The 22,496-nt window shown below is 41.6% G+C and overlaps 1 long non-coding RNA gene across 1 annotated transcript; it reads left to right on the forward strand.

The window, feature by feature from the left end:
* Positions 1 to 13,635: 13,635 nt before the first annotated feature.
* LOC129682528 (uncharacterized) lies at positions 13,636 to 20,758 on the forward strand. Its single transcript, XR_008720992.1, has 3 exons — positions 13,636 to 13,732; positions 16,403 to 16,524; positions 20,348 to 20,758. It is a non-coding gene; the product is annotated as an uncharacterized LOC129682528 (long non-coding RNA).
* The last annotated feature ends 1,738 nt before the right edge of the window (positions 20,759 to 22,496 follow it).

Genomic DNA, 22,496 nt, shown 5'->3' on the forward strand with positions numbered 1-22,496 from the left:
GTCGTCTGAAGTATCGCGAGAACGAATGTCCAACACGAGGGTGGCCTCGGCTGCCAGAACCAACCTGCCGATCCTCGATCGAGTCGAGCGGTCAGGACGCTCGCGGAGAGCCGCCGACTGTGGAGGCCTTTCGCTGTCCCAAGCAAGCGAAGTAGCAAACTCTGACCGGGACGTTTGGCGTGTGACATTTCAGCAGACACCCGACTACTTAACATTCATTCGCACTTACTCCTGCAGAACCAGCGCCGGGACAGGCTGGGCTTCCTCTCGAAGTTGGCCTGCCCCGAACTTACGCAAACGGCTCTGTGTGATGGGCGCTCTAGGACGCGCAGTGCCCACGTGTGGCGGTTCCGAGTGGTCTGGTTAAGTGGAGACTTAGGGAAGAATATTTTCTCCAGTTTGTGGAAGGGAAATTGACGTCCACAGCTTAAGTGATATGCCAGCGGTCACCACGCCAGTAAATAATGCGAGGATTTCTGTCCCAGGCTGGAAGATTTAACCACTTTGTACGCCTTTTTTTTTTCCTTGCTAAGAAAAAAATCCCCTTCTACCCTAGAATCTTTACCACATACAACTACCACGTCTTCGCAAGTCAACATAGTTAATGTAAATAGAAGAGTTTCACAGAGAAGGTCAAACACTCTTAAAAATACAGTTTAAAAAAAAAATAGAGAACATGGAAACAATTACTGTCCTTGCAGAAAATATGAAATGTTTTGGTGAGTCTTGTGGACATGTAGAAATTAAGGTTTTCTTTATATTAGGACAAGTTCGTAATTGCAACTATACCATCAACTGCACTGCTTTTCTAATAAGCATTTAAAGTTTGTAATCAAGAAAATAATACTTTTTGCCACATGGGAAATGAACCATCTATATTGGAAGACAATGGAAGAGATCAGTGGTTCTCAAAAATTGGTTTAGACACCTCTGAGGCTCTCCAAGATCTTTCCGGGGTCCATAAGAATGAAAAAATTCGTACTAATTTACTTGTATCTCCTGTCTACCTGTGAGGAGTTCTAACAGCCTATGTGGTGTTCAATTATTTCTCAGTATGAATGTGAAAAGTATAAGGAGCCAAGTTGTCTTCCATCAAGTCACATATAAAATATTTGAGAAAGAAATTGTGACTGTTACTCTTTAAAAAAGTTATTTTCAATAATTTTATATTAGCTGGGTGGTGGTGGTGGTACATGCCTTTAATACCAGCATTTGGGAGACAGGCAGGCAGAGCTCTGTGAGTTCAAAGCCAGCCTTGTTTACAGAGCAACTTCCAGGACAGCCAGGGCTACACAGAGAAACAAACAAATGAAAACCAAAAAAAAAAAAAAAAAAAAAAAAAAAAAAAAAAAAAAAAAAAAAAAATAGCCTGCAATGTTCATTGTTAACGTTTTTAGATTAATATTTAGTATTTTTATGTTAACAATGATTGATTACTACAATATATGTTAACTAACAATCATTAAGGGAATCCGTCATGTTCACAAACCATCATTGAGGGACTCTACCGCAAAGCAGATGAGATCTGGACAGTCAAAGATTTTCTCATGCATTAGCTAAAAACCAAAAATTTTAAACTCATATTTCAAAGAACATCATTTATAAGCATAGCTGACACAAAATAAGAGTGAAAGTTCTTGGATTAAAAGTGTGCATTTGAGCCAGACCAAACAATAAACAGACTTTTACAGTTCACAATTTTGGGATTCACAATGGGATCAAATATTCTGTAACACCTGAGAGAACAAGCTAGATACAGGTGAAGATGGAACATGCCAGAAAATGAGAAGGAGCCAAAAGATTAGAGCAGATTGCTGGAGCTAGTTTGGGGCCAAGCTGAGAGAGAAGCCAGACTGAATAAATCAGCTGGGAGAGGAGTTTGAACCAGAACAGCTGATTTGAACCAACCAGCCCAGAACTCATTAAGAACAAGAAAGGATGAACTTGTTAAGCAGTAAGTCTCAAAGGTTGAAAATGTTCTTGGCCTAGGTTAGAGTGTACAGAGGCTAGAAGCTTCCAGGACTAAGCCTAGGTTAGCAAACAGGCAGTAAGCCTCCAAGACAACAATTGAAACAGGCAAATAAAACTTATTTTTACAAACAGCATTCAACATAGTTGGTAAGAAAACCCAACGCGATTGAAGAAGCCCACAAATGTTGTAGAAACAAATTCTGACAGAAATGTCACAGAGGAGAGGGGACATCTGACAAAATGCCACAGAGGAAAATTTCTTCTGGGATCATCTGCAGAGGAAGATTCAGTTCTTCGAGTTCGGCTGGATGCTTACAGAGCCTCCAGAGACCTCAGAGCAGCAGGAGGCTCAAGCCCAGAGCAAGGAACCAGTGACTCACAGGAGGCCAACCCAAAAGACAATTTTAATTATATAGATGGACTTTTCCTACATTACAAATGGGAAACTCCACTTCAGATCCCTTGAGAAGGATAGGAGTTGAGGGGATAAAACATTACTTGAAAAAGCCATTTGCAATACTCATTGTAATTATGACCACTGGAGTAAACCCCTCTCTGCTGTCAATTGCAATCTTTATGTTTTTTTCAAAAAAGATTGAAAAAAATAACTGTACAAGAAAAATTAGCTATAAAAATACAAAGGCTTGAGAGACAAGAGACAAAGGAACTAAGGGAACAGAAAATGCTTAATTGTGAACTGATGGTACCCAATGAAATTGAGGATCGAGAGAGACAGTCCATTGATAATGAACGGGTAAGAAGCCTGGCTTGCTGGACTAGAGCCCAGATGACTGGCATGGAACTGGACATGGAATGAGAGTGCCCAAATGTCTAGTGTATGTATGGATTTATAAAGATCTAATTGTACCTTGATAAACAGGAAGAGGGAATAAGATTAGTTAAAAGGCACTGGATTGGAAACTGGAAAGTGGTGGCACACATCTTTAATCCCAGCACTCGGGAGCAGAGGCAGGTGGAGCTCTGTGATTTGCTTGGTCTACAAATTGAGTCCACGACAGCCAAGGCTACATAGAGAAACCCTGTCTTGGAAAAAAAGGAGGAAGAAGAAGAGAAGGAGGAAGATGAGGAGAAGAGGAAGCTTCCAAATGAAAGGCAGGACTCAAGAAAGTGACACAGAAAGACAGCAATGTAGATGATGCAGAAACAGATCCCCCTGCATAGAGACAGCTTAACAAACTAGCTGAAGAGGGACAGATAGTTAATCAACCTAGCAGACTGAAAAACCCTGATGCTAAAATGAACTGTTCTTGAAGGATAGATGACCAGGACTGCAATTATGGAGGATCATTGCATCAGTGGCTGAGTGGGTCTTCATAAGGACATCTGGGCTCTTAAGTTTGTGGAATCGATAATTGTTACTATTGTAAATTTAAAGTGTGTACAATTTTTAGCTTAAACAAAAGGAGAAATTGTAGAAAAATTTTAATTCAGAACATATCTGCTCTGGCAAGAGATAACATCCAAAGACCTTCAAGATCTATGTTATCAAGGTGGAATGTAAACACACCTTTAATCCAAGAGACAGTGGCAAGCAGATCTGAGTTCAAAGCCAGCCTGGCATAGAGGAACTTTCAGATAAAGAAAAGCTTAGGTCTAGGCATGGTGGTACACTTTTAATCCCGAACAATGAAGGTAAAGTTAGTTTGTAGAAGAAAGGACTCATGTTTGAAAGTAATGTTTGAAAGTAATGTGTGACAGAAAAAGTGACAAATCAGAAAAAAGATTTGACAGAATAAGTTACGCCCAACTCTCATGAGAAGAAAGGGGAAAGGGAAGCTACTTAAGGGGCAATGTAGAGAAAGAAAGAAAGAAACAGTTTTACCAGTAAAGTTTTACAGAGGGAGGTTGAATGAGAGAATAACTTAGACACAGGTGAAGACAGAATGAGCCAGAGAAGGATCAAAGAAATTAGAGCAGATTTCTGGAGATAGTTTAGGACCAAGCAGAGCAATTCAGGGGCTGAGAGAGAAGCCAGATTGAATAAATCAGCTAGGAGAAGAGTTTGAGCCAGAACAGCTGAGTTGAGCCAGCCATCCCAGAGCTCAGAAAGAACAAGAAAGGGTGAGCTTATTAAGCAGTAAGTCTCAGAAGCTGAAAAAGTTCTGGGCCTACGTTATATTTTAGAAGCTTGCAGGACTAGGGCTAGGTTAGCAGAAAGAGGCAATAATTCTCCAAGACAACTATTGAACCAGGCGAATACAAACACCAAATGCTGGGATTGTGGCATATACCCCATGTCCACCTGGCCCGTAGTTTCTTTTAGGTACTTACCCATGAGATGGTACTTATTTTTGTGATTGGACTGCTAAGGATGCTTGGTGGTTCAAATACTTATTAGCCATTGTCATTCTCACTTGTCCTATTCTTAATGTTTTGGCTATTTTTATTGCGATGATTTCCACTAGGGTTTTCAGTGGGGTCAGTCATTAGTCTCAGGGAATAAAATTAAAGAAGGATATCCATGTGTCTATTTATGTAGCAGTCTGCTAGAGCAATTACATTGTCTCATTGCTATGTGACAGTCCATTTCCTGTTCCTTAATAGAGCTTCCCTCTGCTGACTACATGCCCAGCTGTATCTCGGAGGAGAATGTTAAGTCACACCAGCATAGGGTAATGGCTACAAAAATTACCTTCCAAGGGATGGTCATTTCTTTAATGTTGTTATATAGTAATAACATAGGAAAATAAAGTCTAATAATTAGAAATGAACTCTGGGCATAGAAAATAACCTTTATTTAGGAATCATCAGTCAGAAAGGAGAGGTACAGGGAATATATTTAGAAGATTTAATGACACCCACTTATCTCATGATGACATTTACTTTGTCAAAAATCCCAACAGAAAATAAATCAAAAGTAAGCAAGGAAAATGTCTTTTTCTAAGCCCATATACTTCCTTCTCATCTGTGTTATGAAATAAATAGTGGCCCTTCATTGAAGCCTTTTGTACTAAGAATTGTTGTGAAATGCTTTTAAATGTCCGTAAGCCTTATAGTCTTTTTCCTCATCTAGAACAGATAAGAGCAGATAGGAAGCATGCATGAGTGAATAACAGTCAGATTTATTGATGGTAGCAAGAGGTCAGAGGTAGTGATAGGCAAGTGATAAACCAGGAACTGTCACACCTACAGAAGACCCCAAAGCTGTAGAAACACAAAAGAGGCCACTGCATTTAAATAACTTAGAGTGATTATTGTCTATGAATAAACACAATAAAATAACCCCTGTACCTTGTTTGAGCAGCCATCTACAATAAAATATGATTTAGACTTTTGAAATATAGTTTGTTTTTGGTTTTTTTTTTGTTTTTTTTTTGTTTTGTTTTGTTTTGTTTTTTTGCTACAGGGTTTCCCTGTGTGTAGCCCTGGCTATCCTGGAATCACCCTGTAGACCAGGCTGGTCTTGAACTCACAGAGATCCACCTGCCTCAGCCTCCTGAGTGCTGGGAAAAAGGGGTGTGCCACCACCACCTAGCTTAACATTTTGAGGGTGCTCTTTCCTTGTCTGGAGAATCATTTCATAAAACTCTCCATTCCTATATCTAATATGTATGAATAAAATATCCTATTTAACATTAGTGGGAGACCAATATCCAGTTAGAATTTGAAGCAATGTTGCAATGGCTTGTGTGCAGATTTTGAACTCCTTGCTGCACTCGTGCAGACCAGCTCGCTAGCTAGATTTGTGCCATCTGAGCACCTAGGTGATTTAATTGCACCTGTAAAAGTCTGAAGGATGAGGCAGCTGGCCTTACACACCCACCCCCATTCCTCATGCTCCTTCCCACAAGCGCCAACTGTAATCTTCGTTTGGATAACATCGGGAAAAACGAAGAAAAGTACAAAGAAGATACGAAGCTTTGCTGCCTCCCAGCTAACAGCTGCTGGGAACCCTGGGCCATTGAGGGAGGCTATAGCCTACTTCTTAAGGTGCTGATTGAGACTTGGGGACACCGGTTCCTTCCCTTAATATAAAACCAATTTTGAGCCAAGTCATTTAAGACCTTTTGAAAACTGACTCTAAAATAGCATGTGATATCCTGAGGAAAAAAATAAACCATGATTTAGTAAACTAGATGATCCATGGGGAAAGGGCAGCTTTATATGGTGTTCTTACAAAGAGAGAAAGCATGGTTGATAAAGTGAGGCCAGAAAAAGAAAAGACCCTTGGCACATCCACACAAGTCCCAGCTTGAAACGGATATCTCCCTGTTTGCAGGCCAGTAATTGCTGCCACCAGCTCTGAGAAATGGGTAGGATCCTCACTGAACTGGTGAAATGGACAGTTTGCTAAACAGCATTCTCAGGGGAATGATGGCGTCATTTCTTTCTTGTAAAAATATTTATTGATATTGTTTATGTGTATGTGTGTGTTTGTGTGCACCTGCTTTTGGGTACCCCCCAGAGGCCAGAAGAGGGTGTCAGGTCCACTGGAGCTGTAGTTAGAGGTGATTGCCCTAGGAGGGTGCTAAGAACACAGCTCAGGTTCTCTGGATACGTATTCTTAGCTATTAGTCCATGATACAATGGCTTCTTTTTTTCTATTCTATTGACATAGGGGCTCACTGTATAGACTTAGCTGGCCTGGACCTCCCTGTAAAGAGCAGGCTGGCTTTTAACTCACGAAGATATACTTGCCTTCACCTCCAAATGCTGGGATTAAAGGCATGTGCTACCATGCTCAGCAAAACGATGTTATTTCTTGATAATCATAACATTTAGAAGTGTTCCTTCAGGGTCATTTCGCCACAGGCAAATTACTGTTTCATCAGTAATTTGTGATCGCGATGACTAAAGCTGGCTTCAGTTTCACTGATGATAATGGTCATGGTGAAAATGAGAATGATGATAAGGTGCATAGTAAAGCATGCTCACAGTAATTTGGCCATATGGGGCTGAGCAGTTGATGCCTATCTGCTCCTCAGCCTCCATTCTCACTTCACTAATCTTGTAATAACCAGACTCTGAATCCTTTATAAGGATGAATGCTTTTGGACTTCACAGTATTACAAATTGGGTTTTATTGGGTAATGGTTATGATGATGGTAAGATCATGAGATGCCATGCACTCCTGTGAATGTTCTGGTGAGGGCTGTGTGAAAATGATCTTATTGGAGCTTCTAAACCACATTGACAGATAGCCTTGAGTGCATTCCCATTTTACTTAAAATAAAGCCAACATTCCATACAAGGGTTTGTAGGACCCAACGTGATCTATGCCTGCCTTCTCGTGTACTATGCTTTCTACCCTCCCCACCACAGCTGTGCTGCAGACTTCATATTCTTGAAATGCGCCACTCTTAAACCTATCCCCTCTTTACTGGCTTCCTTCTGACCAGAGTGTCCTTCTCTCGGTCCTTATCATAGGTGATTTTGTCTTGTTATTCAGGTCCTGGGTCAAATCTCACCTCACCACAGAGAATTTCTTTGAAAACAGTTGTTTAAAAAACAAACAAAACAACAACAACAACAAAAAACCTCATCAATCTCTCTCATATAAGCTTCCTTTATTTTCACTCTAAGACCTAATACATCATCCAGTAGCATCTGCGGGCATGGGCTCTGTGATCTCTGCAGAGACCAAAATTCATGGATGTTCAGTTCCCCACATAAGATGGTACAGGGTTGTAACACACATCATCTTGTGCACTCTGCATCATTGCTGTTACTGACATTACATTGCTAAGGTAATGAAAGTGCCAAGTTGTCATGTGGACTGTTCAGGGAATGACAACAAGAAAAAGTCTGTACATGTTTTTTCCAGATGCAGTATAAAAAAGTACATTCTGTCTGTAATTGGTTGGACGTACAGATGGGCAAGGCCAATTGTAAAACCAGCAAATTTTCCTTCTTCTCAAAAAGTTTATTTCTCCCTCCACCCCTCTATCTCCCAGTATGTGTGTGTGTGTGTGTGTGTGTGTGTGTGTGTGTGTGTGTAGGGGGGTGTTTGAGAGTGTGTATGTGTATGTGTGTGCAGCCTGTGGAGTCAAAGTTGGCCTCAAACTGAAGATGCTTCTTACTCAGCCTCCCAAATGTTTGAATGGCAGGTGTGTGCTCTACCACTTCCTGCCAAGATGATGGATTTTGTTTGTTTGTTTGTTTTTTGTTTTTGTCATTTTTGTTCTTCAGACCAGTTCTTATGTAGCTCAGGCTGACTTTGAATTTGAAAGGAAGCTGAGGATGACCTTAAACTTCCCATTCCCATGCTTCTACCCTTTGAGTGCTGCCTTTACAGACCTGGCTTATGTGGTGTTGAGGAACTCACAGCTTTGGTCATTCGAGGCAGGCACTCCACCAACCAAGCTTCGTGCCCATCCATTTACATTTTTGTTTATTTATTTTCCTTTTTGAGATAAGATCTCATGAAGGCCAGGCTGGCCTCACAGTCTCTAAGTGTCTGAGGATGATCTTGAACCTCTGGTCCTCCGACCTCCCAAATGCTGACATTAAACACCTGGTTTTATGTGGTGCTGAGGACTGAAGCCATAGCTTCATGCATTCAAGCAAGCACTCTACTGACTGAGGCACATCCGAAGCCCTATAAAGGCTAGATCGAAGGCCTGTGTATCAGAGGGAAATAAATACAGCAGTATTTTTCAAGTGTTGAGCTTGAGAAATATTGATACACCCAGAGCTGTGAACACATTTCACTTATGTTCTGAGAACACTCACTGAACATCTATCACCAAGACAGTTGCCATGATTGTTTTCACCCACAGAGGTGAAACTCAAGGAGGTACATAAGTTCTCTCTGCCCCAGACAAGGTTTATCTGTGTAGCCCTGGATATCCAGGAGCTTACTCTGTAGTCCAGGCTGGCCTTGAACTCAGAGATCCACCTGTCTCTTCCTCCCAAGTGCTGGGATTAAAGGCATGCCCTACTACCACCTGCCTTAAGCACACAGTTTAACTGTCAAAGATTTGTGATTTAAAATATTTTATTTTCTTCTTTTTTAATTTAAAATTTTTCACAATTTATTCTTTATATATCCCAACTGAAGTCTCTTCCCTCAACTCCTCCCAGTCCCACTCTCTTTCTTCCCCCATCCCCTTCTCCTAGTCCACTGAGAAGAGAAGCTCTTCTCCTCTGCCATCTGCCTATAGCTTGTCGAATCTCATCAGAACTGCCTGGATCCTCTTCCTCTGTGGCCTGGCAAGACAGCATCACTAGGGTCAAGTGATCAAAGAGCACGCAACCTAGTTCATGATAGAGGCAGCCCCTGCTCCCCTTACCCAGGAACCCATATGGGGACTGAGCTGCCAGTCCACTACATCTGAGCAAGGGGTCTAGGTCCTCTCCATGCATGGGCCTTGGTTGATGCATCAGTCTCTGCAGGACCCCCTGAGCTCAGAATTTTTAGCTATGTTGGTCTCCTGTGGGGATCCTGTCCCCTCCATGTCCTTCTATCTCCCCTCACTCTTCTTCCATAAGACTCCCTGCACTCTGCCCAAAGTTTGACTGCTTCAATCCCCTGTTGAGTGAAGTTTTTCAGAGGACCCTCTATAGTAGGCTCCCATCCTGCTTCCTCTCTCCATCGCTTCTAGTGTCTATCCTGTTTGCCATTCTGAATGAGATTTAAGCATCCTCCCTAGGGTCCTCCTTAGTGTTTTGCTTTTTTAGGTCTGTAGGTTTTAGTATGGCTATCCTATATTATATGGCTAATATCCGATTATAAGTGAGTGTATACCATGCCTGTCTTTCTTTTTCTTGGTTATCTCACTCAGGATAATCTTTTCTAGTTCCAACTCTGAGATTCCATCTAACATCGATCAGAATGGCTAAGATCAAAAATTCAAGTTGTTAGTATTTAGAAACCTGTTCCTGGGTTGCCTAGCAACCTATGATGTCATTATGTGTCTCTGGCCAGGTGCCACACCTGGAAGGTGTGGTTACCTTGCCCCTTAAAGGGAACAACCCAACATGTGGTCCCTCTCTTGCTCCTCTTTTGCTCTTGCCCTCTTGCCTTCTCTTGCCCTCTTGCCTTCTGGCCCTCTCTCCTTTCTCTGTCAGGGCGCCCCCACTTTCCCTCCATCATGTCCTGCCCTCCCTTCTCTCTCTCTCTTCATCTCTATCTAATATACCTCTTTTATATAAAGTCTGTTAACAGTCATTATTTAATTGTCCCCAACACAAGTGACAACACATGCTGGAGAGGATGTGGAGAAAGGAGAACCCTCCTCCATTGTTAGTGGGCATGCAAACACTTTGGAAATCAGTCTGGCATTTTCTCAAAAAACTGGGAATATCACTGTCTCAAGATCCAGATATACCAGTCCTGGGCATACACCCAAAAGATGCCCCACCATTCAACAAGGACATTTGCTCAATGATGTTTGTAGCAGCTCTATTCATAATAACCAGAATCAGAAACAACCTAGATGTCTTTCAGTGGAGGAATGGATGCAGAAATTGTAGCACATTTATACAATGGAATACTACTCAGCTATTAAAAACAAGGAAACAATGTAATTTGCAGGGAAATGAATGGAACTAGAAAAGATCATCCTGAGTGGCTTAAAAGTTTAAATGGGAGCTTAAGAAAAAGCAAACAGATGCTACCCCTTTCATGTCTTCCTGTGGAGAGTGAAGGAATGGGACCATGAAGGAAACATGGACAGTGCCCACCAAACTGTTCCCTTGCCTTAACTTACGTCATTTACTTATGTTATTTATATGTAAGCCATAAAAAGCAGTATGTATAGTGAGCTTACTCAGTTCTTTACATTATGTTCATACAATTGTGCCTATTTTGCTTCTAAAATATACTAAGTAGCCTGCAGAGGGTGCACTTTTCTTATTTTTACCTCCTCAAGCTTGTGCAAAAGAACAGGAAGTTTTACAAGGTTAGGGTTCAGCTTCTTTTTCTTTTCTTTACTAAATGTTGGAATATGGAATATGTAAAAGGCAGAGTGGGAAGTCTCTTTTTAGCTGTTTTAATAACAGAAAAATCAATTTTGATGATTTTCTTTCAAGACTGTAGTCTCCATCACAGAAATCCAGAACTGGTCAAAAAGCAGAGAACAACTGACTATGAGGTTCCCAACCCCAACTGATACATCTACAATATAGCACACTACAGTACAACACAAGACAGTGTAGAGCAATGCAATATAACACAACTCAATAAAATACAGTACAATGCAATGCAACCTTAACATCTAAGGCTCAGGGAACATTGCAGAAGAAGGGGGTTGTACTAGCTAGAGGACCAGAATGCCTACTACAAGATAGTGTAGGGAAGCTACACCTATGGAATCTTAACAAGATGGTCATACAAACAAGACTTGCACAATGACAACAGCAGTTACCAGAATGAACGAGAGAAATCTTCTCTTCCTCCTCCTCTTCCCTCCCCTTTGTTTGTTGAGACAGGGTTTCTCTGTGTAACAGTACTATCTGTCCTGGACTCGATTTGTAGACCAGGCTGGCCTTGAAGGCACAGAGATCTGCCTGCCATTATCTCCTGAGTGCTGGAACTGAAGGCGTGTGCCACCACTGCAAAATTCTTTTTTTTTTTTAGTGTGGAATTCTTAACAAAACTGTGATCTCATTCATGGACTGATTCTTTTCCAAATTCCTGCCTCCCTGGAAGTTACTTTTTTAAAAATTAATTAATTTTATGTATATGAATGCTCTGTTTTCATGCACACCAGAAGAAGAAATCAGATTCCGTTACTGGTGGATATGAGCCACTATGTGGTTGCAGGGAACTGAATTCATGACCTTTGGAAGAGCAGCCAGTGCTTTTAACTGCAGAGCCATCTCTCCAGTCCTGTAACTTACTTTTTCACGTTGCTCTTTTCATTCATTTATTTTCATCCTTAAAATAGGATATCACTGTGTAACCCTGACTGGCCTGGAACTTGCTGTGTAGATCAGGCTGGCTTTGAATTCACAGAGATCCTCTGCCTCCTGAGTGCTGGAATTGAAGGTGTGGACCACCATGCCTGGCCTTTACCTTACTCTGTCTTTCTTTTTCTCTGCCCCACTCCTGAGTGTATGTGTGTATGTTTTCATGCTGAAAGATGTTTCTATTTGTATTCCCTTTCTGTATGGGTTTTATTGAATGGAAATATAATGCAAGCTGCATTAAATAACTTAAATAATACACAACTTAAAATGTCTTCGTGGTCACATTAAACAGCAAAAAGAAACAAGTGACATTAATTACACATATTATTAATTCTAAATTACTTTTTAAAAAATATCTAGTTTTTTTTACCACTACCATTCCTTAATTAAAATATTAATGAATATTATTTTAGTGAATGAGTTACATTTATAGAACATTCCAAATTAAAATGAACATATTCCATTGCTCAATAGCCTTGTGAAAAAGCACCTACAGTATTGGACAATGTATCGCTAACTTCCTTCTATCTTTCAATTGGCCATCCTAGCCAGACTAGCAGAAAGCAGTGCACTAAAAAATCACCTCCCCCTGAGGGGGGAGCAGCCTTACCAGGCCACAGAAGATGACAATGCAGCCACTCCTGATGAGATCGATAGACTAAGATCAGAAGGAAGGAGAGGGGGACCTCCCCTATCAGTGGACTTGGGGAGGGGCATGCGTGAAGAAGGGGGAGGGGAGGTGGGATTAGGAGGGGAGGAGGAAGGGGTTTTTGGGGGGATACAAAGTGAATAAGGTGTAATTAATATAAGTTAAAAAAAATGCTATGCATCCAGGAACAACTCATGTCAAATTGTTCACCAGTTTGGATAGTGTAGGAAACATAAGAAATAACCTGAGTTTCTTCTGAGACTGTCACCAACATCTGCAATCCTTTTTCTAGAATGAAGTAGCATTTCTTAGGCAGTTTTTCAGAGGCTCAGATTCCCTCTTTTCCAACATGAGGTGTCTCCTTTATTCTCCTGAGCATTTGCTTGCAAGTGCATAAAACCTGCCTTCTGTTGGGTATTTTCTATGCGTTAGGGCATGGGTCTAATTCACTGCTCACACATAAAATTCCCCTTGTTTTTGACAATATCCTTTTGGGTATTTTTATTATCTCCTCTGTTTTAAGGTGAGGAAACAGTAGAGGAAGCTTAAAGGTGTTGACCAACACAACCCAGTTAGAAGATGGCAGAGCTGGGATTTCAAGATAGTTAGGGACACTTTCGAGTTCCAAGGTCCGTAACTTTAGCAGCTCCCGAGTGGTGGTTATTCTAAGTAGAAGAAAAGCCAGAATTTAGTAATCCTGTAACCAGACCTTTCTGTTTTTCAGGAAGACACAAATTCTGCCTGGGGCGGAGGGAGGTTGAATGGTTTTTCCCTTTAACATCCAGGATTGGCGCTCGCACTGTTGACTCCAGCGTTTGTGCCCTTTTCCTTGACTAGAAATATTTCCAGATTTAAACTCTAGTTTGTAAGGACCATTACAGACCATGTCCAAAGAGGAAGCAAGAGGTTTCAGATTCATTCCAGAGCAAAAAAGAACTGACATGAGAAGGTTTGTGTGAGGTCACTAGTCTCACTGTGACTTTGAGTTGGCCTTGATCTTTATTTAGCGTTTCAGTTTTATGTTCTGCAACAAGTTTGGCCATGTTGGAGGACCATCCAAAGGTCATTAAGTTGGCTGCTGGTGATTGGGCGCTCACCCGGTCGCCAGGGTCTATTACTGTGCCGGTGGAAATCCCCAGCTCACCTCTCCATGGTGTTCCAGCCACTTTCTGAAAAGTCATGGCCTTTGCAGGTTTTTTGTGCACTACTCCGTAAGAGCCCAGGACTGTGGGGACCTGGGTGAGAGTGGAGCTCTTTGACTGGGCCTTCCATCTCTGTGGGTAGGCTTTTGCTTCAAGACTCCTCTTGCACTTTCTCACTACAGGGTGTGATTTGAAGGGGAAAGGCTCTTCCTAAATAACTTAATTGTGATGCTTTTTATTCTTTGATTTGAGTGCAAATATTCTGCTGTCTCTAAATATCACAGTGAGTATCACAAAACTTGTTTTCAAATGTTAGCTCACTCAACAGTATAACAGGCAATCATCTGGATTTGCCCTGATCTTGAATTATGAAAAATATTCTGTTAATCAATCAGTTTAAGTGTTCTTACAACTTTTGTTTCTTAATAGATTTGTTAAGTCTAGAGACTCTGCCAAGTATGTTAGCACATACCTTTAATCCCAACACTAGGGAGGCAGAAGCAGGTCCTGGAGCTCTGTGAGTTCAAGGCCAGCCTGGTCTACAGAGCTAGTTCCAGGATTCCAGGATAGCCAGGGCTATACAGTGAGACTAGAGACTATCTCTCCATTAGTTGCTTAACAAGACAATCGTTTTTACCTAGGAAAACCAAACACCTTATTTGAGTTCTTGCTGTGACTGTTGGTCACATCAAGTAATCTGATTCTCAGGTTTCTTTACTACTAATTCATGAAAGTAAATTCTTTTCTTTTTAAAAAGATTTACTTCTTTTTTAAATGTTTGTGTGTTTTGTCTGAATGCATGTTTGTGCACCACATGCGTACAAGGTGCCAAAAGAGACGGGAAGAGGGTGTCAGGTTCCCTAGAAGAGATAGTTGTGGGCCACTATATAGGATGCTGGAAACCAAACTTCATCCTTTGGAAGAGTAGTCAGTGCTCTTGACTGCTGAGATATCTCACTAGCCCATAAAATTACTTTTCTTACAGAATTATGGATGACCTCTATGCATGAGGACTTTGAAAATTATTAATTATTCAAACGCTATTTTACACCAAATTGTTACATGTCTCTGAATATTTAAGTACATAGGTGCTATTATTATTTTGTGTGTTTATGTACCATGATTCAGCCTAGGAACAATCGAGGCCATAGTTATACTCTAGGGATAGTGGTTCTCAAACAGAAGTCATTTTGTCTCCTTACGAGGCATTAGGCAAAGACTGGGGTGGGAGAGGGAGCTATTTTAATTTTAGGGAGCCACGATTAGGAGCGTTAGCACTGGTATCTGGTGGGCAGAAACTAGGCGTTTGCCGAAGGACAGCTGCACACAGTTATCTGGCCCTGATGTTAACAATGCTGAGTCTGAGAAAGCTCATCGAAGAGTAGAAGGTTTTTCCAATGCATGTCAGAGCCACGGTGTGGGATATCCTTGACTAAACACAAGTCAACAAGCCTCAAACCTACATTTTCTTTTAAAAGACTAATTTATGTGCACCAGTGTTTTGCCTACATGTGTGTCTGTTTACCACATGTGTGCGTTGTCCACAAAGACTAGGGGTCTCTCAGGTCCCCCGAGAGCTGGATTTGCAGAGTGCCATGAGAGTGCTGGGTGTTTTCAACCCCTGAGCCGTCACTCAGCTCATCCCTAAATTTTCTGACTCAGAGAAGGACTCTGAGTCCTTAGAATTTGAATTTCTAAGGCATTCTCAGGTGAAGGTGCTTTTGCTGTCCAGGGGTCTGATGCTCTGAGAGCCATCACCAGAGACAAATCTGTCAGTGTGTGTGCATTCTTAGGTAGCTTTGCTTAGGCAGCGGAACAAAACGGCATGTTACTGAACGCTGAGAACTTTGGGAGGTCAAGAAGACCAACACCAATATAGAATGTGGGCTGCTCTCCCCATGCCAGACTTCGCAGGGCCTTAACAGGCTTCTGAAGAAAGGTGCCCTCAAGGACTCAGGCTCCATATTCTTTCCAGGCGTTTGGTTCTACTCTTACTCATTTTTTACTTTTTTACCCTTGGCCCCTTTTCCTCTCTGCCAAGGGTCTTCAGAAAAGTGGGAGGTATTTTTTAGGGGTTCTTTCTACTTGAAAGATGTGTGCTGATGTCAGGTGACCTGTCCTCATTGCTCTTCAGTATGGCCTCATCATGCGCACAGTGAATACAAGTTCAGAGTATCTAGTCTGGTCTGTTACTCTGGAAAGAGAGCTGGGAACTGTGCTTTGTTGTTATCTGCAGTTCTTGTGAAAAACCAGTTTCGGATTCTGTAGATCTGGTGTGGGGTTTGAGAGTTTGCATTGCTGAATAAGCCCTAAGGGGATGGAGACTTTTCTGGAAAAAAAACCAGTGCTTGAAGTAAGTAGCAAGACTGAAGTTTGAAGCAACAAATGATTTTCAAGGAGATAATTATAATTACTGTAAAAAAACAAACAAAGCAGAGCAATCCTACTGTAGTTGCTTCTACGAGAAATAAATGTATTGAATTTGTAACAGTGACACTTAACCCTGGCTCCACGGTGCTGCTTATTATTTTTTTTGCACAGAAAATATTTCTGGAAGCAGATGTTTATAGTGAGATGTGTGCTGGGTTGGGAGCTTCGGGGGCTTTGAGAACCTATATCTATACAATTGATCTACTTCTTAAGAAGTAGAGTTGAAAATAGCTACCGGGCTTCAAAAAAATGTATTGGCAAATGCATTGATTTGTTGTCAGCTTTAAATGAGAAAGTAGAAGACAAAACACTATTCATTTGTTTGTTCATTCATTAGGCGTTGACTCTGGACCAAGCCTTCTAGGCATTGGGGAACATGGCAGATGCGGCTTCCTGCTCTCATGGAGTTTCTAGTGGCTTGGTGAAGACAAGCTTAAGAGAGTCAGGCATGATGATAGGGTAAGGCTTTTGGCCTCTGTTTCTTTCATTCATCTTGTATTAATTATACAAAATTCTAGGCATCACTCAAAATTTTTTTTTTTCGAGACAGGCTTTCTCTGTGTAGCCTTGACTGTCCTGGACTCTCTTTGTAGACCAGGCTGGCCTCGAAATCACAACTATCCCCCTGCCTCTGCCATCCTGAGTGCTGGGATTACAGGCGTGGCCACCATGCCCTGTAATATTTTAATGCATGTATATAATGAACTTTGATTACATTGGAGATATGAAAATTTGAGATACGAGGATATAGAGATAGTAAAATACTGGGTACCAATGAGCTATAGAAGGTGAATGATCGTTCCTTAAAAATCTGGGGGAACAACTTCTTTTTTAAAAAATTAGATGTAGCCAGACCGGTTGGCACAAACCTGTAATCCCAGCACTAGGGGAGGCAGAGGCAGGTGAGCTCTGTGTGCTGGAGGCCTGGTCTACAAAATGATTCCAGGACAGCTAAGGATACACAGAAAAAGCTGTCTCAGAAAAAAATTAGATTTATTCATCTTTTTTCACGTATGTTTTGTCTGCACGTATGCATATGCGCCACATGCATGCTTGGTGCGTGGATGTCAGAACAGGGCATTGAATCCCTTGGAACTGAAGCTATGGATGGTTGTGAGCTACCGAGTGGGTACTGAGAGTCGAACCTGGGTCTGCCACAAGAACAATGAGTGCTTCTAACTGCTGAGGCATCTCTCCAGCCATGGGGGTGGGGGAGCCTTCTCAACAAGATGGGGTTTACGCTGACATCCGCAGGTCAGGGTTGCAGGTAAGTGTAGAGGTCCACAGATGTGTAAGCGTAGTGCAGTGAGTGTGTCTGAGCATAGGGAAGGGAGGAGCATAACCCTTGGTTTTGGGGTTTGGGGAGGAGCAGTGCTTAACAGGACATGTGACTACAGGTGACAGAAACCAACTTGAGCTTAAGTATAAAAGGGAACTTCATTGACTGAGGAAACGGAACATGGGCAGAGCTGGCCTTAGCTACAGAGAAGTGAAAGAATCTCTCTTTTTCTCTTCTGCTTCCCTCGGAAGGCTGCTCTTGCTCTCTCCCTTTGAGGTTGCTTCTTCATATGGTTGGAAAACCACAGGTTAAGATCTCAGATATCACAAGATAGATCTTGGTCTCACTACTGCAAAAAAGAGTAAGGACTCCTTTCTTCTAGAAGGAACATATTAATAACATTCCCATGAATTCTGACAGGATCTTGATGAGCTGCTGAGCACTGTATGCAGTCCTGACCCAGTAACTACGATTGGGAGAAGAGTATTTCAGATTGCCCGTCTCACAAGAACCACAAGGACACTATAATACCCTATGGAGAAAAGGATTTCAGTTGTTGGGGGAAAATGTTGCAAAGTGATATTAGGCAGATAGAAAACAGTTTGCTCCAAGCATGCAGTAGGGGCAAGTAGTGAGGTGAGTCAGTGAGCAGATGTGTTTCCTGAACAAGCCTGGCAACCCGAATTTGATCCCTGGAACACATGTAAAGGTAAAGGAGAAAAATGCCTCTACAAAGTATGTGGTAGGAATTTGGAGTGGGTATTCATACCATATTCACCCACTGGAATTTTTAAACGTATGATTTTTTTTGTTTTTAGATTATTTTCAGTGTTTTTAATTAATTAGTGTGTCTGTGTGAGGGGGTTTGCACACATAAGTACAGCTACCTGCAGAGGCCAGAAAAGGACATTGGACACTCTGGAGCTGGAGTTATAGGTGGGTGTGAGCTGCCAGATGTGGGCTCTAGGAACTGAACTAGGGTCCTCTTCAAGAGAAGTATGTGCTTTTAATCATTGAGCCATCTCTTTAGTCTAGACACTGGACTTATATTTGTTTGTTAGAGGCAGGCTCTCATACTGTAGCCCAGGCTTGCTTTAAATTTGTAGCAATCCACTTGCCTTACCCTTCCTAGAAATGCACCATACTATCCTGGGTTTTGAATACTTATAGGATATCTGTACTATATGGGAGCTGAAAGATGCTAAGAAAGGAAGAAGGAAAAAAAAGCCTTTATATTACTGTTATGTACAAAACATGAAGAGATGGAATAAAAAAATAAAACCTTTTTTCATCACAGCCATTACTGTGACTGCTCTTGAGATTCAGCTCAGCACTCAAGTGTGATGGCAGCATCACTTGGGCCAGGAGACAGATTTATTATGAGGTTATTTAGGTCATAGCCTTCTTTCTCAGCTCTTTTGAAATTAATCATTTCTTCTATAAGCATTATGGTCGAATAAGGTGATATGTAGTTAAAGCAATTGATTTCTCATAAACTAGGCAGAGGAGAAGCATTCCAACTTAATTAAAACATGCAAGGTTGCAATTTATGCAGTGTTTACAGTTGGTGGAAGAGGGCTAGCCATTCATCCCTTAATATTGGAACTGACAGAAGCAGGAAAGCCCTTGGTCTTGTTCAACCATATTAGCTAAGTTGCCTTGCACTGAGCAGTTATGACTGGACAAGATTGCAGAAATATCTATCGGAGCGAACTGTAGACTTGGCGAAATGTTGTGTATGCATAATTGAGGGAATTCATTTTGTTTTATTTTTTGGTGAGAGTTTGTGTGTCCTGTATGTGTGTGGTGTTTGCACGTGTGTGTAGACGCACCTTTGCATGCAAATACCGTGGCTGGAAGAGCATGCTGAGTGGCCTGCTCTAGCCCTGTACCTCTATCCCCTAAGACAGGGTCTTCTCACTCACCCAGAGATAAACTGGTGGCCAGCAAGCCCCAGTGATCCTCCTTTCTCTGCTTCCCATAGTGCTGTGGTTATAGGCATGCCTGGCCATCCCTGGCTTTTTGTTCTGCAGGAGCCGGGCATCTGAACCCAGTTCCTCATGCTAATGTAGCTAATGCTCTTTCTCACTGAGTGATTTCCCCAGCCCTGATGTAATGAAAACATCTAGGCTGTATATTACTTAGACCTGCACTACTCAATACGGTAGCTAGTTCTTGAGACTAGGGAGGTAGCTGAGTTGGGAGAGTGTTTCCCATAGAGGTGTGACTACTCAAGTTTGATCTACACATGGCGATCTACACATGCTTGTGGTCAGCATACTGGAGAGGTGGAGAGAAAGGATCCCCAGGGCTTGTTAGACAGACACCCCAGCCTAACTGGTAAGCCCCAGGTCCTTGTGCGGGCCCTATTCAAACAAACAAACAAACAAAGCAAATAAACAGGTGGGCAGGTCCTGGGCCATGACACCTGAACTACCCTTTAGATTGTACACTTATACACACACCTTCATCCCTCTTCACCTCTCAAACACCCCCCCCCATCAATTCTTCACTCATAGCCTTCCCACTTGCTGTATGGTTCATGACAGCAGAATCTGCCACATCGAACACTTCCTTTCTTTGCAGAGTTCTGTTAGATGGTACTAACTGATAGCATCAACATGTCACTCCCTTTTCTTTGCAGTGAAAGAAGTTTAATAAAGCTTTTTATAGAGGCAGTTTAAAATGGTTTATCTTATTTGTATGTAGGTTGGGTTTTTTTTGTTGTTGTTGTTGTTGTTTTGTTTTGTTTTTTGGCCTGGAGAAGTCAGAAGAGGGCATGCATTGGGTCCCCTGGAACTGGAGTTATAGTTGGCCACTTATACTGTGAGCCACCATGTGGAAGCTGAGACTTGCGCTCTCTGGTCCTCTGAAATAGCAAATGTTTCTTAACCCCCAAATAAAGCTTTAGTGGAGGTTTTTCTTTTCTTCTGTCCACTGTAAGAATGGTGAAATCTCCCTTTAAGGCATACTCTGGATCAGCCACTTCTCTTTCTTTTCCAGGTCACCTCTCTGCCAGAGATGATTGTTATTTTTGCTAGAATTTGGTTATGGTTTGCGTGTCAGTTTCATTTGCTGGAATCTTGGTTCCCAGCATGGCAGCACTGAGAGCGGTGGACTCTTGAAGAGGTAGGGATTAACGGGAAATGATTTTGTTGTGAGGGTGTTCCCTGGGGTGTAATGTATTGTGGGGATCTAATTAGCTTCTACAAGGACAGCTTGTTAAGGAGAAAACAAGCCTGGCTCCTGAGTCCCACTGGCTTCCTCTGTTATATTGTAAGGTCTTTGACTTGCACAGGTTTTTGTCATGATGGCTTCTGCCATGGAGAGATGTAGTGAGGAAAATTTCGTGAGAACTGAGCTGCTGCAATGTTCTTGGATCTTTAATGCTGTGCTAATAAGACCTTTATCTATAAAGTGACCAGATTCAAGTCTTTTGTTATAGCAACAGAAAGTAGAATAATACATCCTCCAATCTAGACAACTTCAAATTTCTCCCATTATTTCTTTTTATGTATGGTCTTCTTACCATTGAATTTCAAAAACCATATGTTAGGTGTTGCAGGTTATTTGGTCCCATTGTGAACCCCAAAATTGTGAACTGTAAAACTCTGTTTCTTGTTTGGTGTGGTTGAGTCCTACCTCACACCTTTAATCCAAGAAATTTATGTTTATTGTAAACAAGTGATTTGGCTCAGCCCTAGCACACATCTTTTATCATATTTTATCCTATTCTGTACACAGGATTGAATACAGTTAACACTAGGTCAAGAGGCAGAGCAAGAAACCAGCTGACAGGGATTAAAGAGCAGGAGGGACTTTGAGTTGAAGGGTATTTAAGACAGCATGTATAAGTAGAAGGGGTTTTAGCTTAGGTTTTAGCTCTCTGGCTCTGTGGCTTTTGGGGCCTTTTGGGCTTTCAGCTATCAAACCTCTGGCCTTGGGTTCTTTGGCCTTTTCTTCCTGGGCCGTCAGCTTTTGGGTTTTTTTTCTATCCAAACCTGAGCTGAGAAGGAAGGTCAGCTGGATGCTTTCTCTGACTCTCTGAGCTAGCAGGTTTTCACCCCAGCATCTGGCTCCTGAGTCTTTATTGGTAAAATAGAATGGTTGGATTTTCTTTCATTCTTTTTTTTTCTTTAAACAGTTAGGTTTGAATTTCTCAAAGAGAACAAAAAGAAATATACAATAAGAAAATCAAGTTTGTTGCATTTTCAACAAACATAATTTCCACTGTCTTTTTGAAATAAGTTATCTTTAATCTTTATAATACACAGGAAAGGTGTTATCATTCCTCTTCCCAAAGACAGAAATTAAATTCCAGAGGAAGCAAATAGCTTATCTGTATTCTCCCAATGTGAAATGGCAGAACTGTTGAGGAAATGTATCATAAAGATGGCAGACAATTTTAGAAGGTGTAACTTGGGCTGCCTTGCCAGACACTCCTAAGCCTTAAGGACATTGGTTGCTGGGTTCCTTTGTTTTGAAGGCAGAGATTCCTACACATCTGCCTTACCTGTGCATTCATGGGACTTTACACCCTCAGATGTGAGAAGAACGCCATTCTCATGACATTTAAGCATACTTTAAAGATTGTTTCAGTGAATAAAGATGCCAAAGCTGCAGGTAGAATTTCGACATGGCTTCTATGCCTTCAGCAAGTCGGACCTGTTTTCCCAAGCTCTAGCAAACTAGTTTCCTTATCTTGAGTGTGAGTCGAAGTTTTAAAATATTAGAAGTTTCAGGGCTGGAGATATGGCTTGGAGGTTAAGAGCACTGGCTGCTCTTTCAGAGGTCCTGAGTTTAATTCCCGGCAACTACAAGGTGGCTCACAACCATCTATGAAGATACTGTTGCTTTCTTCTGGCGAGCTGATGTACATGCAGACAAAACATTGTATATATAATAAATAAACAAGTCTTTGACAAAAATTAGAAGTTTTGAAGGCACAGCGAAAAGGATTGAAAGACTCATTGCAGTTCATACACAAAGCTTACAATAATAGCCAATCAAAATAAGAAAAATGTCTCAGAGCAAGTAAATATAGTGAGATTGGTCACACTGTAGGCTTAGATTTTTCATCAAAACCTATTTTATTCAGGGTTCTTAAGCACCTTTACCTCCCTCCTAGTCTTCCCCCTGCCACCAGCAACCT

The sequence above is a fragment of the Psammomys obesus genome, unplaced genomic scaffold, assembly GCF_907164565.1.
Source record: "Psammomys obesus unplaced genomic scaffold, mPsaObe1.curated_primary_1811, whole genome shotgun sequence".
Classification (NCBI taxonomy): domain Eukaryota; kingdom Metazoa; phylum Chordata; class Mammalia; order Rodentia; family Muridae; genus Psammomys; species Psammomys obesus.